The following is a 17,316-nucleotide window of genomic DNA, read 5'->3' as shown; positions in this document are numbered from 1 at the left end:
ACTATTCACTAAAGGGGCAGCTAGGTGAACAAGTAGATGGAGTGCTGAGATTAGAGTCAAGAAAACTCATCTTCATGTGTTCACATCTGGCTTCAGACACTCACAAGCTGGGCAACCTGGGCAAGTCACTTAACCCTGTTTGCCTCAATTGCCTCATCTGTAACTTGACCTGGAGAAGGAAATGGCAAACCACTCCTGTATCTTTGCAAAGAAAACCCCAAATGGAGTCACCAAAAGTTAGACACAACTGAATAACAAAATCCAGCCTCAAATATGATCACCTGTAGAGAAAGAAGCAAGACTGGATTGGGGGCTATGGTCATGCATTTTCCTCATTTTACCCATAGGTCATCTCATGGCTGATTTGAAATGAGGAGCAAATGAAGGACCATCAGAAGCTTGCCCTGTTCCCCTATCAAAATTCTTTTTATTAGCCACCCTTCATGGAAGCTGAAATTCTCATCAGTGGAATTGTCCTTGCAGATGACAGTACCTTGCTATCAGTAACCCCTAGGTAGGCAGAGGAGGCAGGGTAATTAACACTGAGAGCAAGTATTGCCTACTTTAGTGCCTTGGGGTTAGGGCACTCATGGTTAGAAAATTTCGTTTTCAGATTAGACCAATGGTCACACCCCTGAGCCATCATACATTTACAATATTTTTAAAAGCTCTACGTGCCAAACATTGTGCTAACTTCTGGGGATAAAAGTAGAAATGGGACACAAGAAGCTCCCACTCTGACCAAGAGAGGCAACATATAAAATAAAAATCAGCCAGTGGGCAGATGGAAAGGCCAGGAATTCTTAAGGGTAAAGTGTGGGAGTCCTCCCTCTGTTGTCCTCCCTCACTGGGCTCTCCCAGTCCCCGACCACATCAAATTTCCCAATGCTTCCTGGTTCTCCCCAGCTAATAGTCACCAGCAGGAGCTTCTACCATGCTGTTATCTCTGGTATGACCCTGACCCTGACCTTCCAGAAAAAGGAAACTTTTTTTTTTTTTTTACTAAAGCACCTACTGAAAATAGTCTTTATAACTCAGGAAGCCATGTAGCATAAAATGGTGGAAAATTAATCCGATGTGGAATCAGGCCTAGCTTCAACTCCAAATGCTCTACTCACTACTTATTACTTTGGACAATCTTATCTCTCCTGACATTGACATCTTTCTCCGTGACTGAGGGTGTGAGGCTAGTTTCTCATTGGGGTCCCTCCCGGCCCTAAATGCTGGGATCCTTCACTTGTAGGGAAAATCTTGCCTTCCCCAAAGAGGACATGGGGGTAAAATGTCATTTCCTAAGGAAGGAGTTGTGAGAGCATATTGGAGGCTCTCCCTCATTCTAGGGTTACACCTGCTTTTGGACAGCACAGCGTTTCAGAGAATCAAACTGAGCTGTTTATTGATTTTGGGCCATAACCATTTCTTCACTCTGAGGAGTGATTTCACCCAGGTATAAGACTGGCCACAACTTCAGAGGGCATTAGCTGCCGGCAACCTCGGAGGGGAAAGTCCCTGGAGACCCAAAGGGTCCAGGACTGAGACTTGAAAACATTTTGAAAGGATCCATCTGAGAGCTGCTTTCAACTAAAAGTTTGAGAAAATAGACAAGGAATACGATAATAGTCTTTGAGAGAGCAAAATCTCCACTAGCAGCTATTTGTTGACTGAGGATGGGAAAGGCTGGGCATTCTCCTTTGAAGATTTCCTCCTAAACAGGTTTTTTTTTAAACCAATAACACGGAATAATGCACTGGAATCAAATGGTTCAGCTAAGGTTGGGGGGAGGGGAGAAGGAGAGGAGAGAGGAAAGAAACGAGAGTGTTGTCCCCAGCTCAGAGCTGGTACCTATGTATTGTGAGATGTGAAGCAGTGAGTTCGCCAGGGGCTCCCCCCCCTCCCACCCCCACCCCTGGCTTCCTGACCTCTGGGATTGCAACTCTCTCCCCACAAAGCAAGCTATGGCTGTGATGAACAGAATGGCAATGGGAAAGTGAGGAAAGGAAGGAAAAATTAAACTAATGATTTGGAATCCCAAAAGTTAAGAACACCCCCCCATACAGTGGTTTTATTGAATTCAAACAGGGTTGAGTTGGGTTGTTTTTTTTTATTCCATTTGCCTGAGCACTGAAGTAACCCAGGGCTATATGGGAAATGCCCTGGATTTGGAGTCCACAGGGCCTGGGTTCCAATTCTGAGTCTGCCCATTCTATCTGACTGATCTTGGGCAAATTTCATCTCTCTGGGCCTCACTCTACCCATCCGTACAATGAAGGGGTGGGACTAAATAGGCATTCTCTAAGATCCCTTCCCTCTCTAAATCAGTGATTTCATGTACAATGGAGGTAGGGAATAAAAAACAGCATTCACCTGAAGTGAGATATATTTATTTCCTACTGCTTCATTAATGAAGTTGGGATAATGACTTTTATATGTCCATCACTGTCTTAAAGAAATACTTTGTTTAAATGTTGATTGAAAGCCTCTGATCTTTGGCAGGAATGGAGTCTAATACCCCTAGAAGAAAGTTAAAATGAACCAGATTATTACTTTGTCAGAGAAGGAATCTGGGTGGGGACACAAGCCATGTAGGAATCAAAGAATCTTCATTCATTCAAATCCCCTCAAAAACAAACTTGGATTTGTATGAGTACAGAGTGGGTGGCTTTTAAATTTTTAAATTTAATTTAGGTAAACTAATCTGCAGGCTTTCTCTCCCTTCTCAACCAGAAATAGTCACTTCCCGATGCTTGCACATTTCAGAGTATGGACTCAGGACTACCAGTATTCTGGAATCTCTCCTTCTGTTGGCCAGAAGTAAGGGGCATGTTGGGTTACATGTCTATAGTCCCTGCTGATGGAGAGGCTGAGGTTGGTAGAGCGTTTGAGCCCAGGAGTTCTGAACTTCAGTAGGGCTAAAGCCAATTGGTTGTCTATAGTCAGTCAACAAACACCTTACAATGTGCTAGGCACTGTGCTAAATGCCAGAGATACCAACAAAGGCAAAAGATAATCCTTGCCTTCAAGAAACTCACAATCCACTGGAGGAGACAGTATGTAAACAACTAAATACAAAACTATGTAGAGGATGAATTGGAATTATAAACAGAGGGACCACACTAGAATTAAGAAGAACTAGAAAAGGCTTTCTGTGACACAATGGGATTTTAGTTGGAATGCAAAGGACACCAGGAGGCAGAAATCATGAAGAGGAAAACTCATGAAGGAAAATGAGGGAAAATGCATGGAGTAGCGAGATGGAATGTCTTGTTCAAGGAACAGCAAGAAGGTTAAGGACACTGGATATAGTATGTCAAAACTATAAAGTGTAAAAAGACAAAAAAGGTAGGAGCACATTAAGACCAGCATTAATATGGTAGAGCCCCTTGGAATAGGGAGATATGATCCAACAGGCTGCTGAACAACAGGCAAACCAGTCCTGGGAAAACAGTAGGTCAAGGTCTCCATGGCTCATCAGCAGTAGGGTTTGACCCTTGAATGGTCATTATAGTGCTAGCCTGGTAGAGAGGTGATTATTCATGCTTCATACTTGAAGAGGGCCAATGGCATAATTTTGGGGATCAAGGTACAATGTGTTCAACTGAGAGTTCCAGAGGCTCTTATATACATTGGGCACAAATAGTCTGTATGAACATTTGGATAGAGATATCTCTGGATTTGCACATCTTGTGTTTCCTTTGTGCTACTGTGATTCTGCTTTGCTTATAGAGCAAAGCATGCCCTTCTTTGATGTGGGCATGCCATGCTGAGTAGTCCTGTACCAGCATCTTCCATGTTTCATTGATACTAAAGTTCTTCAGAGAGACTTTGAAAGTGTCCTTGTACTACTTCTAACCCTTATGCAAGAGCACTTGTCCTGTGTAAGTTCTCTGTAAAATAATCATTTAGGTAAATGTACATTTGACATTTGAACAGCATGGCTAGCCCATCAGAGTTGCCTCTCTGAAGTAGAATTTGAATGCTTTACAATTCAGCTCCAGAAAGACCTCAGTGTCAGATACCTTATCTTGCCAGGTGATCAGAATCTTTCTAAGACAATTCAAATGGAAGCAGTTCAATTTACTAGCATTACCCTGGTAGACTGTCCAGGTTTCACAGGCAATGAGGTCAGCACAATGGTTCTGGAGACCTGAAGTCTAATATGATACCCTTTCTCCCTCACACTTTCCTTTGAATCCTCCCAAACGCTGAGCTAGATCGGCAACACATGCATCAACCTCATCATCTCTGTGGACAACCCTGGAAAGTATATTGCCACTGAGAATTCAGAATTTTTCCTTTTGCTGTAACTGATGGTTCCATGTATGGATGGTGTGGTGTCAGCTGGTAAAGAACCTCCATTTTCTTGGTGTTAATTGTCAGGCCAAAATTAGCACAAGAGACAGAAAGATAGATAAAGGATATGTTGCTTCTCAGCCTTAGAGGCTGTGTTGAGTACACAATTGTCTGCAAAGAAAAAGTCATGCACCAACTCTCCCTCCACTTTAATCTTGGCTTGTAGCGTTTCTAAGTTAAATAGTTTATTATTAATGTGGTAGCTGACTCTGATGCCATGTCCATCCTCATTGAAGGTATCTGACAACATCACAGAAAACATGCTAAAAAGCATGAAAGCAAGCACATAGCTCTGCTTTACTCCATTGGTGACTGGGAAAGCATGAGAGCATTGTCCTTTATCTAGAACCTGGGAAAATATGCCATCATAAAGCTGGAGTACGCTACTGATGAACTTCTCCAGGTAACCAAATTCCACCACAATTTTCCACAAGCCCTTATGATTGAGAGTATCAAAGGACTTGGTCAGGTCAATGAATGTTGTATACAAACCCCTGTTCTACTCCTGGTATTTCTTCGGGAGTTGTGGGGTAGCAAACACTTCAGTCCTTTCTGAAGCCACATGGGCTCTCAGGTAGAAGACCATCTTCCAGGTGAAGGATCAACCTATTAAAGACTCTAGCAGGAATCTTGCTGGCAGTGACAAAGAGAGAGAAAGAGAGATCCCCCTATGATTGTCACAGGACACTCTGTTTCTTTCTCCTTTATAGAGATGGATAATAGAGGTATCCTTGATCTGGGGGAATAACCTCTGCTTGACATATAGCCCAGAAGGTTTTAGTCAGCTTTTGTATGAGCAGTAGACCCTCTGACTTGTAGATCTCTGTTGAAATAGAATCAGTACCAGGCATGCTGCCACAAGAGAGGAGCCTAATGGTATTCAAAACCTCTTCTTCCATTGGAAATTCAGCTAGAGAGGAATTGACTTCAACCTGAGGTATGCAGTCAATGGTTTTAACGTTGATGATAGGCTGTTGAGAACACAATGACAGTGTTCAGCTCATCTCTCCAGGATCATGTCTTTATCACTGATCAGTATGGTTCCATTAGCACTGAGTAGCTGAAATTCACCAGAGGTCTTTGGCCCATAAATAGTCTTCAGGGCATCATAGATGCATTTTGGATTGTTGTTGTCAGCATAAAACTGAATGTCATCTGATAGGGAGATGAAGCCAAATACAAAAATGAAGACAAAGGAGAAAGAGGAGGAGGAGGAGAAGAAAAAGAAGAAGAAGGAGAAGAAGAAGAAAGGAGGAAGAGGAGGAGAGAAAAAAAGACAAGAAGGAGGAGGAGGAGAACTATTCACATTTCTATAGCATTTTAAGATTTGCTAAATACATTGGTCATGATGACCCTATGAGGTAAGCAGTGCAGATATCCCTATATTGTTATTATCTCTATATTATAGAAGAAAGAGTTCAACTTCCCTGCAACTTAGGAGTGAGGGCCCAAGGAAGGAAAGCCAAGTATGGCTATGATTCGTGATAGGTGGTATAGTGCATAGAGTGCCAGCCTGAAGTCAGGAAGACTCATCTTCCTGAGTTCAAATCTGGCCTCAGATTTGTGTGAACCTGGGCAAGTCACTTAACCCTGTTTGCCTCAGTTTCCTCATCTGTAAAATGAGCTGGAGAAGGAAATGGCCTCCAGTATCTCTGCCATGAAAACACCAGAAAGGGGACATGGAGAGTCAGATACAACTGAAAATGATTGAACAACAACAGGCCAGTTCTGCCAGTGAGCAGCCCAAGAGGAATTCATGGATCTTCAAATCAATCCTCCCCTTCTGCACAGTTGGGCCTCAGGCCAATCCTGGGGGAGGTCATTCACCTGTTGGGAACCTAAGGACACTAGTTCTGGTTTGAAATGTATATCAATAGCTATTCAACCAATGCTAAAACCAGTTAGTGTTTCCTAGAGCAGTCCTTTGTAGATCTTCCCATTTCTGATAACAATGTTCCTGTAATTAACTGATGAATACTGTTGGTACATAAAATAATGTTCAACAATCCTAGATTGGCAAAGTAATAAATTACTCCAAGTTTCTCATTTATTGTATCTGTGTGCATTGCTTCGCTGGTCATTATTGAACATTTTTAGATGTTTAGAACATTTTTTAGAGAGAACACTAAGCTTGAAGTCAAAAAAGACTGAGTCCTTATAAGTCCAAGAAGGACCAAGTCTCCTGCCTTTGACATTTACTAGCTGTATGACCATGAGCACATTTCCAAGCCATGCCATCTGAACTTTGACTATCTTCTGTATCCTTCTCCTTCAGGAACGTTGGCTCTGTACCTTGGACTTAGGGTTCTAATATGTTGCCAGAGCTACATATTAGCAACCACCCCAGAGTTAGTGGGGAGGTTGCTAAGCTACCTCCCCAATTACTGACCATTTCTAAACCATGCCACCATATTTGTACCCTTCTCTTCTTTCTAACTCCCCTTTATGTGTTGCCTTTCTCCAATCAAAGGTAAGCTCCTTGAGGGGAGGGCCTATTGTTCTTGCTTATACATCTATATCTGGCACACAGGAAATACTTAATAAATCCTTTTTCATTCATTCCTTCACTTATTCATTCAAGTCTACTCTATTTGCATTAGGTAATTCCCTAGGATTTATTCACTGAGTCATAGATAGATTGTAATCTATTTGTCCTTGAAGGGAATTCCTATATCAGGAGTCCCTCAAGTTGGTGAAATCATAAATCCTCTACTATTCAGCATGGGCACTTAGTTATAATATATACAGGGATATATTTAGCTGTGTGACTTTCAGCAAATCATGTTATCTCCCTTAGCCTGAGTGTTCTTCTCTACCAAATGCAAAGATTAATATGCTATTTAATTCATTAGGTCATTGTGAGGATCAAATTGAATGATAGATGTGTAAATCCTTTGTACCTATAAAGGCTTTATAAACATCAGTCTTTACTATTAACATGCAATTACATATGTGATCATATATTCATTCATATACATCAATCTGGAATGGTATCTCTTATGTTTTGATACAGATTTAAATCGTCATTTTAAAAACAGAGAGAGAGAAGAAAAGAATTTCATGTATTCTTCAATTGTCCTTACTCTCCAAGTAGAAAACTAAGGTGGGTAAATTCATGTTTGAAAGAAACTGAATCCAAAGAGGATAGACGGGAAGGGAAGGGGATTGCATTCTAAGCCAAGAGATATTGATTCAAGGAACCAGGAGGGTTCATTAGGGCCTGTGCCAAGAGATGAGGTCATCCAGTCTGTCCCAGTCAGAAGGAGGACGGGGTGACTCCTGAGAGAACACCACCCCAAGGAAAGATGACGTGATGAGGCGACGTGAGGAATCACTCACCCAGCTCTATGAAGACAAGACTTTTTTTTTCCTTCTCTCTCCTTCCTGTCTCCGTCCTTGAAGGGTTGGACATGAGTGCTATCCCAGTGGATGGTGGAAGGTGGCTTTATGGAATGGCACATTACATGTGCTCTGATGCCCTTGGACTATGGGAAAGAGATTGGGGTAAGGTATTAGAATTTCCCTCCTAAAAAAAACCAACAACAAAGGAGACCTTTGCTATGTCCACAATTCAGATAACTTGTATTAGACAAAATATGATCTTCCATCTAATCATCATGGCTTTTCCCATACTTGTTTATCCTGGGATGTTGAGGAGGATGGAGATTAGAAGGAGGAAGGATAAGAATGGCCTGCCCAGCCCAGACTTTATACCATTATTATGTGAAAAGTGAAGAAGTGGGTTCACCAGGGGCTTCCCTGTTTTCCCTGACCTCTGGAACTGGAACTCTCTCCCCACAAGACAATCTATGACTGTGGTCAATAAAATGACTATGGAAAGGTTTGTTAATGACAAGGAAAGGGAAGAATCAGGAGTGCATTGAGTGGCCCCTGAATTGTGCTTTGAAGAAAGGTAAGGATCCTATGAAACAGAAGTGAGGAGGGAATGTATTTTAGATTGTCTGTCCAAAGGGTTCGAGGTGGGAGATGGAACATTATGAATGAGAAATAGCCAACAGGACAGTTGGCCTAAATGCCAGACTGAGGCATTTTTAATTTTATCCCAGAGGCAACAGAGAAGCAACCACAGAAGATTTTTAAGTAAGTAAGAAGGGAGTGGTGATATGGTCACATCCCGTTGTATCAAAACTACTTTGGCACCCCATTCAACAGAGTTTTCATGTGCTAAGAGCCCCGGAGGAAAGCTAATGTTCATTTTGAAAATAAATACCAACCTAATTAGAGCTGACATTTATATAGCCCTCTAAGGTTTTCAAAGAGCTTTGGGGATTAAATAGCATTACTATCTCCATTTTACGGGTGAAAGAGAGAGACCCAGGGGGTTGAGCCATATGCCCTGGGTCACACGGCAAAGAAGTGGCAGAGTTTTGGGTCCAGTCCAGCTTTTGGGACTCTCAGTGAATATTCCTTCCGCTGGGATGGCAACTATGGCAGAGCTTGAGGCAACCTATAAAGTGTAAAATGCCTCACTGTGGTTTATCTGATGGACGCTGTCTCCCTTAGGGGATTAATTGCTATGGGGCTTCAGATTCCCAGTAGTAATGCCACTCCTCAAGAGCCTTTCAAGATATCTCACAGGCTAATTTCCTTTTAATCATGTAAGTATGATAAAAGGAAATGAGCCCAAAACTGGGAGCCCACAGTCCTGGTTCTGTCACTTACTACCTGTAAGACCTTGTACAACTGATTTCTCTTCTATGTGCCTCAGTTTCCCCACCTGTAAAATGAGAGAGTTAAACCAAGAGGTCTCTAAGCTTCTTCTCTCTGATATTATGTTCTAAGACCTGCTTCTCACTCTAAACATTCTATATACCAAAGTCCCATCTATTGCTAACATTCTATCTCAAAGATCCTTCCAGATATTAACATTCTGTGTTCTAAGGCTCCTTCCAGCTCTGTCATTCTGTCCTGTTAAGGTCTGCCCCCCCCCCCAACTATGACATTCTGTGTTCTAAATGAGGGTTCATAATCTGAGATCTGTGAACTTCTTTTAATATTTTGACAACTGTACTTTAATATAATTGGTTTCCTTTGTAATCCTATTAATTTATTTAATATACTTAAAAACATTTTGAAAAGGGGTCTCTAGGCTTCACTAGACTGCCTAAGAGGTTCATCACACATACACATACACACACACACACACAAATATAAGAAGGATCTTTTTTCTAGGGTCTTTTCTAGTTCTGACATTTGTATTTTACAGTTTCTTCTATCTCTCATTATCTACGTATTATGAATTATTATGTTATCTGGGAAAGATATGGCATTAACAAATGCATTAACAAAGATTAATTTATCAGCCTTATTCTCCCAGGTTTTGTCCCCTAACAGAGAACTAAGGTTTATTGGGGTTTGGGGGGGGGACTAGAAAGTATGAGTGTGTGGCCTGGCTAAGAGGATGCTGAGGGAGGAGGATATTGAGGATGACATTCGGTCCAAGCCCAGACAAGTAATGCAATGGGGCAGTGGCAAGGGCTGGGTGGCTAATATAGAGTATGAAAACCCTAAGTGGTGCTTTAAGGGGCAATGGGTGATAATGATGACAGTAAGAGCTGGTTCCAAAGACCAGATTCCTTACTTTCAAGGGTCAGCTCTGAGAGAAGACATAGCTTAGCTCTTGTACCATGAGACTTACAGGATAATTGTAGAGACTGAATGAGATAATGCAGATAAAGCATTCTGTGAACTGCTATACATGTAATGGGGATGAACAGGACACACCCTTCTCCTCCATCTACTTGACCTTGGGCCATTTTCAGAATCACATGGGGCTCGGATCCAGACTTTACTTTGGGATGATCTGGGATGACAAGGGACCTGAATGGTCCCTTGGTCCTCATGCTAGTGCCAGGGGAGTAGGGGTAGGGTGAGATAAGGTGCTGCCTCAAAGAAGACTGGTCACTGAGGCAAAAGAAGTACCCAATACACTTTCAATGGAAAGAGGTCTTTTCCATCATTCTTCTTCATTGGGCATTTCAGTACCATTTGGCCATCTTTTTCCTTGGACTTCCATCAAAGTAGGGGAAGAATAAATCTCCCCTTGACCTCACCTCTCCCACAGCTAAGATGGTGGCATGGATGTGACTTCTAAGACTTCTAAGCCCATGTTCCTTCCATCATATCACTTTCACAAGATAGTTTATCTTTTCAATGACATGTTTCTTAGCAAGGCTGGAGGTCCCAGGACTGTGTACTTTTACTATCTTCCCCTCTTCTCTCTTGTTTGATTCCTTCCTTCCTTTTACCTCACCTAAACTGGGGAGAACATTCTTTTGCTCTGGTCCATCCTTCTGGGCAAATGAGTCGTGATCCTTAGCAAACAGGCTTTTCAGTCATTTTCCATAGCTTTGTTCTCAACGGTGATTCACTTGCTCAATACTTTCGCTCAAACTTTAATTTACCTGATTCCCAAAATGGAAAACTCACTAAGAGCCATCTCAACTATCAAAGATGAGAGATTCACAGTAGCTTAGAAGGAGGAAAACAAAGAGAGGACTTGAAATGTGAAGGTGACCACTGAAGGGATAAAGAATGTCATGTGAGCCAGATTTGTAAGTCAGATTCCAAGGTCAAGGAAAAAATAACATGAAGAGTTGAAGTGTAGCCTAGTTATGGAAAGAACCCTGAGCTTGGAATCTGAGGACCTATAAATCAGTCCCTCAATCAATTAATCAAAAAGCATTTAATAAGTGGTTACTATGTGTCAAACATTCTTCCAGGGGCTAATTCCCCTTCCTTCAAGGAGCTTACATTCTACAGAGAATACAATATGTTCAGATATATTTCTGCCACTTCGTAGTTAAGTAATCATAGGTCAGTTGCTTTCTCTCTTTAGGTCCCACTTCTCACATTTTAAAATAAGGCTTGGTTGATGGCACAGGCTCATTTCAGCTCTAAACCTACAGTCCAATGATTTCATGGGGCCAGCTTGACAAAGTCAGAGATGGCTGGTCATTTTTCAGTTGTGTCCAATGACCCCATTTGGGGTTTTCTTGGAAAAGATACTGGAGTGGTTTTTCATTTCCTTCTCCAGCTCATCTTGCAGATGAGGAAACTGAAGCAAACAGGGCTAACACACTGAGGACTGATATTTTGAACTCATGAAGATGTTTTCCTAACTCCATGCCTGACACTATCCACCATGCCACCTAGCTGCCCAAAGACGTTATTGGATGTTAAAAAAACAAAACTCTCAGGATTGTCTATCTTGGCCTGGAGCAAAAAGACTCTGCAGAAAAATTTTAACCATTTTGGAAAGTCATTTATGAGTACATAGAAGGATTCTATGAATCAGAAGATTTATTAGTGAAGGAACTAAGGGAATTCTGTACTGGAGTTCATCATACCTCTGCATTGTGAATGAAATTCCATTATTGTGCATGACTGTAAAAAAAAGTGAAGGGATAGATTCAACCTGATAATATCAAAGAGTTAATTTTTTAGTTCATTTCTCTGCTGTCAAGGCCATGGAATACTTTCTGTAAGTCATAAATAATGCATTTTAATAAACAGAGACTTTGATTACTCTATGTGGTCTGACTTGTATTGTAATTCCGGAGACTGCTTGACATGGCTCCAACATTCAGTTTCTGTGGCGCATATTAAAAGTTCTACATATTTTGGCCATGGGTAGGTCTTCATGGTCTACTGGGAAGCAATGTTGTTGGAAATGTATTTGACCTGGGGAAACTGGCTTTTCATGGAAAATGATTTTTCTAAACCTTATTGTTTACATGTTTTTACCCTTAATTTATGTTCCTTTGGTCGAGTCAATTTCCACCCCCCCAACCCACATTAGTTCCATAGTTCAAACAAGGCTCTGATTTTCTGGCCCACCCCTCCCCTCTCTCCTGCCCCCCAGCCAGGATTCTTGAATTTCTGTCTCTTAGGAATGCAACACCCAACTCCCAAAATATCCATCAAAGTCAAGCTTAGTTCCTCTAGGCTTGGCCCTGGTTCAGAATTTCTAGAGGCACAAAGGTGCCAAGATATCTCCTGTCCAATGTAAGTGGCACAGTGGATACAGCACTTAACTTTGAGTCAGGACGACTTGAGTTCAAATCCCGTCTCAGACACTTACTAGCTGTGTGACCTTGGTCAAGTCACTAAACCTCTTTGTAGTCACAAAGAGGTTTATAGTTTCTTCATCTATAAAAAAAAAAGAGTTGGACTTGCTGGCCTCTAAGGCACTTTCTACCTCGAAATCTCTGAGCTTCGAATCATCAAATTGTCCTTGAGTTTAGTGAGTGGCTGCAGAAGATGGAAGACAGCTGGAAAAATACTTGTCAGAATAGGAAGCTCTTCCTTTTCACAATGGTGGTAAGAAGAGTCTACTTAACATGACCAACATATGTGGTTGATCTGCATTCTCCAGAATGCAGTGATTTTTCTCATGAAGAATGTCACTGTAGCAACATTTAAATAGTGTTTTATAGTTACAACACACATATTATTTAACTTAACTTTCCCAGAGATAGGTTACAGAAATATTATCATCCCCATTTTCCAGATGAAGAAATTGAGGGTTAAATGGGGGTAAGTTGGTTGTCCTAAGGTCACGCAGCTAGCTCATGGCAGAGCTGAGCTAAGAACTTAGGTCTGAGTCTGTTTAATCCCTTTTTTTCTCTTCTGTGTGAAGAAACTAGTGGATAATTTTGATAAGACTAACCTTTGAGGCAACTAGGCAAGCTAATAATTGTTTATTACTTGACTGAAATGGTGAGTTGTCCTGGTGCCATATTTCCCAGGTGAGTTGACAGAATTCAATGAACATGCTCTTCTTTCTTAAATCCTTCCAATAACAAACAACAACAACTCACATCTAAATAATCCTTGAATATTTACAAAACACTTTCCTCAGGATGACCCATTGCCACAGGCATTTATTGTGCTCCCCACTTTAAAGAGGAGACAACTCAACAAAGAGGGACTAATTGACTTGCCGAGGGTCAACCAGCAAGTGTCAGAAGTAGAAATTTAGCCTGGGAAGTGAATCCAGGTAGTCTGACTTCAAGGCCAGTGGTCTACACTACATAGAACTTTTTTTATTGTCATTCACAATATTTGTTAAAATTGGTATATTTAGCGCTAGGAACACTTGGAATATTGCCTTCTACCTGTGAGCCTAAGACCTCCATAGAGTTAGGAATTATTGTAAGGGGTCTGTTAATCCACAGGTACACCAAGCGTAGTCAATTTTTAGCATTATCTAGCAAAGGTACCTTCTATGGACGTTAAAATCCTTCTACATCGATGTGCAATATTTTTCTATGTATCAAGATGCTGTGATTAACGATCAGATTAATAATAATAAATATCAGATTAATTAATAATAATAAATACTACTAATAATAAATATCAGATTAATGATCAGGCATAATTAGGTGGTTACCACGTGCCAGGCACTTTACTCAGTGCCAGAGATACAAAGACAAAAGCAAAGCTGTCTCTGCCCTCAAGGAGTTTACATTCTAATAAGAGAAATGACATGTAAATACTTACAGAGAGGGGGAAGTCTGCTAGATTTTTAAGCTTATCCAGAGAATAAAAAGTTAGGAGAAACCAATCATTTAGATCTTTGGAAAGACTTGTGATTGCAAGACTGTAGGCCCCATTCTGTCTGCCACACAGTTAAGAAAATGAGTCCAGTAGGCTCCACTTCTCAAATATGGATATGTGCCCCCTCCAGGTAAGATTTTAAAATTGTATACACACACACAGAGATAGACATGTATAGACATATACAAATACATGCCCAGATATACACACAGACATGGACACACACAGATGCACACACAGACTGAGATCCACCCAGACACACAAATACACACAAAGACACACACACACACACACACACACACACACACACACACAAAATGCTGCATTTACCAGAGGTTTTGAACCTTCACCTTAATATATAACTTTAAAAAACCCCCACAAACCAAGTTCTTTACATGCCATGAAAGATAGAGTTTTCTGGCATTAAAATATCTGCATTTGTAACAAGCAATGTGGAGAAGTGTCTCCCATTCCAGTCCTTCCATGCAGGACTTCAGACAGCTGCCCGCATTTATTGTCTGTTGAGTCTCATCCTTGAAATTGACTGAGGGAAGAGCAAAAGTAGTTGTCCAACCCTCGGAGTCCTGGGTCTCTGGGGTCAACTGAATGGCTGTGAAGTTTAGAAAGGTCATAGTTATGAATCTGGAAGGGACTTCAGAGACCATCTATTTCAAACCCCTTTGTTTTACAAATGAAGAAACTGAAGTTCAGAGGTGTTAAGCAATTTTCCCACAGTCATGCAACCATTAAATATTGGAGGTGGGATTTGAACCGATGTCTTCCTGATCCTGAATATGAATAGTGTGGGAAGTATGCTGGATTTAAAGTCAGGGGACCTGAGTTCAAATCCCAGTTCCATCACTTACTGTGTCCTTGAGCAAATCACCTAACTGCCCCTCTAGGCCCCAGATAGTTCTGTAAAATGAGATGAGTAGACTAGATGACCCATAAGGTCTTTCCCAGCTTGAATTCTCTGCTCCTATGATCCTATGTTGAAGTATGATGGTGCATCAGCTAACACTGTCCTTCAGAGAGAGGTGATGAGCCAGTGGGCAATGACCTCTGAATGTGACTGGAATCCAGGTCAAGTGGCCCATCTATGAGCAAACCATAATATCTTAGCAATTTTGACAATTTGCTTATTGTCTCTCCCCATTATACTGTGAGCTCCTTAACCGTCTTTTGTCTGTTTTTTTTTATCCCCAGCACTTAACACAGTGCCTGGCACATAGTAGGTCTTAATAAGTGGTTATTGACTAACTAGCTGACAGTGACCTGACAGAATGAGGTATTTAGATGCTATATTTGTCTTCTGACTTGAATGATCACCCCCGGGCGTCCCTCTACTGGGATCAAGAGAATCATAGCATCTTACGATCTGTGAGCTGGAAGGGACCTTAGAGATTATTTTTGTCCAAACCTCTCATTTCACAGAACAGGAAAGTGAGGCTCAGAGAAAAGTGATGTTTTCAGTACTGTGCACTGAGAAATGACAGGCCAAGGTTTTGAATTCAGGTCTCTTGATTCTCAGTTCAAGGAACTTTCCATTATATTTGCCTTAAGTATAGCTAACCTTCCATGGGAGCAGAGTAGGAAGACCCTACCCTCTTGTGACTTGAGGGACACTGGAAAAGCTCCCGGGCCAAAAAATACAGATATGTATATATCCCTTTCCCAGTGGTTCTCTCAGAGTGCCTGACATCTCACTGCAGACGGTTTCTTCCTTTAGAAACCCAGAGAGATGGGGGAGTTTGCCCAAGGTTGCCCACACATCAGATCCTCAGACACCAGTTCCGGAGGCCTCTCCACTGAGCCACGCTGCCTCTCTATGGAAGGTATATGCTAAAATACGGTTGTCCTTAAAAGGACTGGCTCACAAATCTATTTGTAAGTATTCTGTTTTCTGTCATTTAAGTTTTTTCTAACTCCTTGTGACCCTGTCTGGGGTTTTCTTGGCAAAAAAACTAGTTTGCCATTTCCTTCTCCAGCTCATTTTACAGATGAGGAAACTGAGGCAAGCAGGGTTAAGTTAAGACTTCCCCAAGGTCACATAGATAGTAGGTGTCTTAGGCCAGATTTGAACTCAGAAATATGTCTTCCTGACTGCAGGCCCAACACTCTATGTACTGTACCACCTAACTTCCCATTTATAAGAATACCAATTCATATTTCAATAGCTTTTCAAGGTTTATGACATGCTTTTTTCATGGCAACCATGGGAGGTAAGTACTGCCAAATAGTATTTTCTTCATTTTATAATTAAGGAAACTGAAGTTCAGAGAAGACAAATAGCTTGTCCAGGGTCACACAGCTAGTTGGCATGGATTCCGGGCTTCTGGTGGCAAACCCAGCACCCCTTTCAATCCCTCAGTCATTCCCATCTGAGCACCTTAGCTGGCATCTTAGTGAGTAGAAAGAGTAGGGCCTTGGAGGAATAAAGAACAGGGTGGAAAATTTTCACAGAAAGAGAGGAGAAGAGAAGATCTGATTGGAGAATGGGCTTGGAGGGGTGCAGGAAGACAGGGGGAGACCATGAACACAAGCATGAAGCCAGTGAGAGCCAATGATGAAAGAGGGAAAAGGAGAAACAGGACATAATGAAAACAGATTTCACTGAGTCTGCCAGTTTGTGGAGGGTCAGCACTGGGAAGAGGTGCCAAAGATTGGAATTATCCCAATTCTTCTCATCCATCTATGCCAATGATAGGGGCACACCCTCCCCAGAGACCTGAAGGAGATGGTTCCTCCCATAGATGGAGGGGAAATCATTTCTTTCTTTTTTGCAGAATCCAGGAGGATTTTCCTGGAGAGGATGACAACATCCTCATCCCAATCTGGAGAGAGGAAAACAGAACAAAAGATACAAGTCATCTATGTCTTGAATAATCATCATGACCATAAATACCATGTTCACTTTCAGGAATTACATCTTCCAGGAGATTTTGCAGAAGCCAAAAGCATTCAGAAGCATTCCAGTTTAAAAAAAAAAAAAAAAGATGATGATAATCTTACCGTGGCAGGTGAGGGACAGAGGTTTTATGTCATTTCTTTTAAATTGGCATACTGAAAGCTATTGACTTGTGCAAAGGTTCCCAGGGGAATACTGTTCCCAGAAGTTAACATAGCATGCTTGCCCTGAGCCTGCCCTCTTGCAAAAGAAGGACATGCTCTGGATTTATTCTCTCCATCCACATTCACACTGACAAGTTGGGTGTCCAGAGCTAGACTGCTAGATCACCCTTCAGAGTCTTAGGGGTAGCCCTGAGGAGTTTAAGGGGTGGTTTTGTAACACTACAGTTCAGGAACCCCAACTGATGTGTTTTCCCCATTATCAGCTAATATCAAATGATGAACCAGACTTAATTAGCTTTTAGAAAGGGGTAT

The 17,316-nt window shown here is 41.5% G+C and overlaps 1 long non-coding RNA gene across 1 annotated transcript in view; it reads right to left on the bottom strand.

Moving 5' to 3' along the window:
• LOC140497366 (uncharacterized) overlaps positions 1 to 17,316 on the bottom strand; it is a 43,163-nt gene that overhangs the window by 12,303 nt on the left and 13,544 nt on the right. The window contains exon 2 of the long non-coding RNA XR_011964642.1: positions 7,690 to 7,835. This is a non-coding gene — a long non-coding RNA (uncharacterized lncRNA). The remainder of the gene's footprint in view (positions 1 to 7,689; positions 7,836 to 17,316) is intronic.

Source organism: Notamacropus eugenii, chromosome 3 (assembly GCF_028372415.1).
Source record: "Notamacropus eugenii isolate mMacEug1 chromosome 3, mMacEug1.pri_v2, whole genome shotgun sequence".
Lineage (NCBI taxonomy): Eukaryota > Metazoa > Chordata > Mammalia > Diprotodontia > Macropodidae > Notamacropus > Notamacropus eugenii.
Note: the sequence above shows the minus strand (reverse complement) of the source record. Positions and strands in the feature narration are given on the sequence as shown.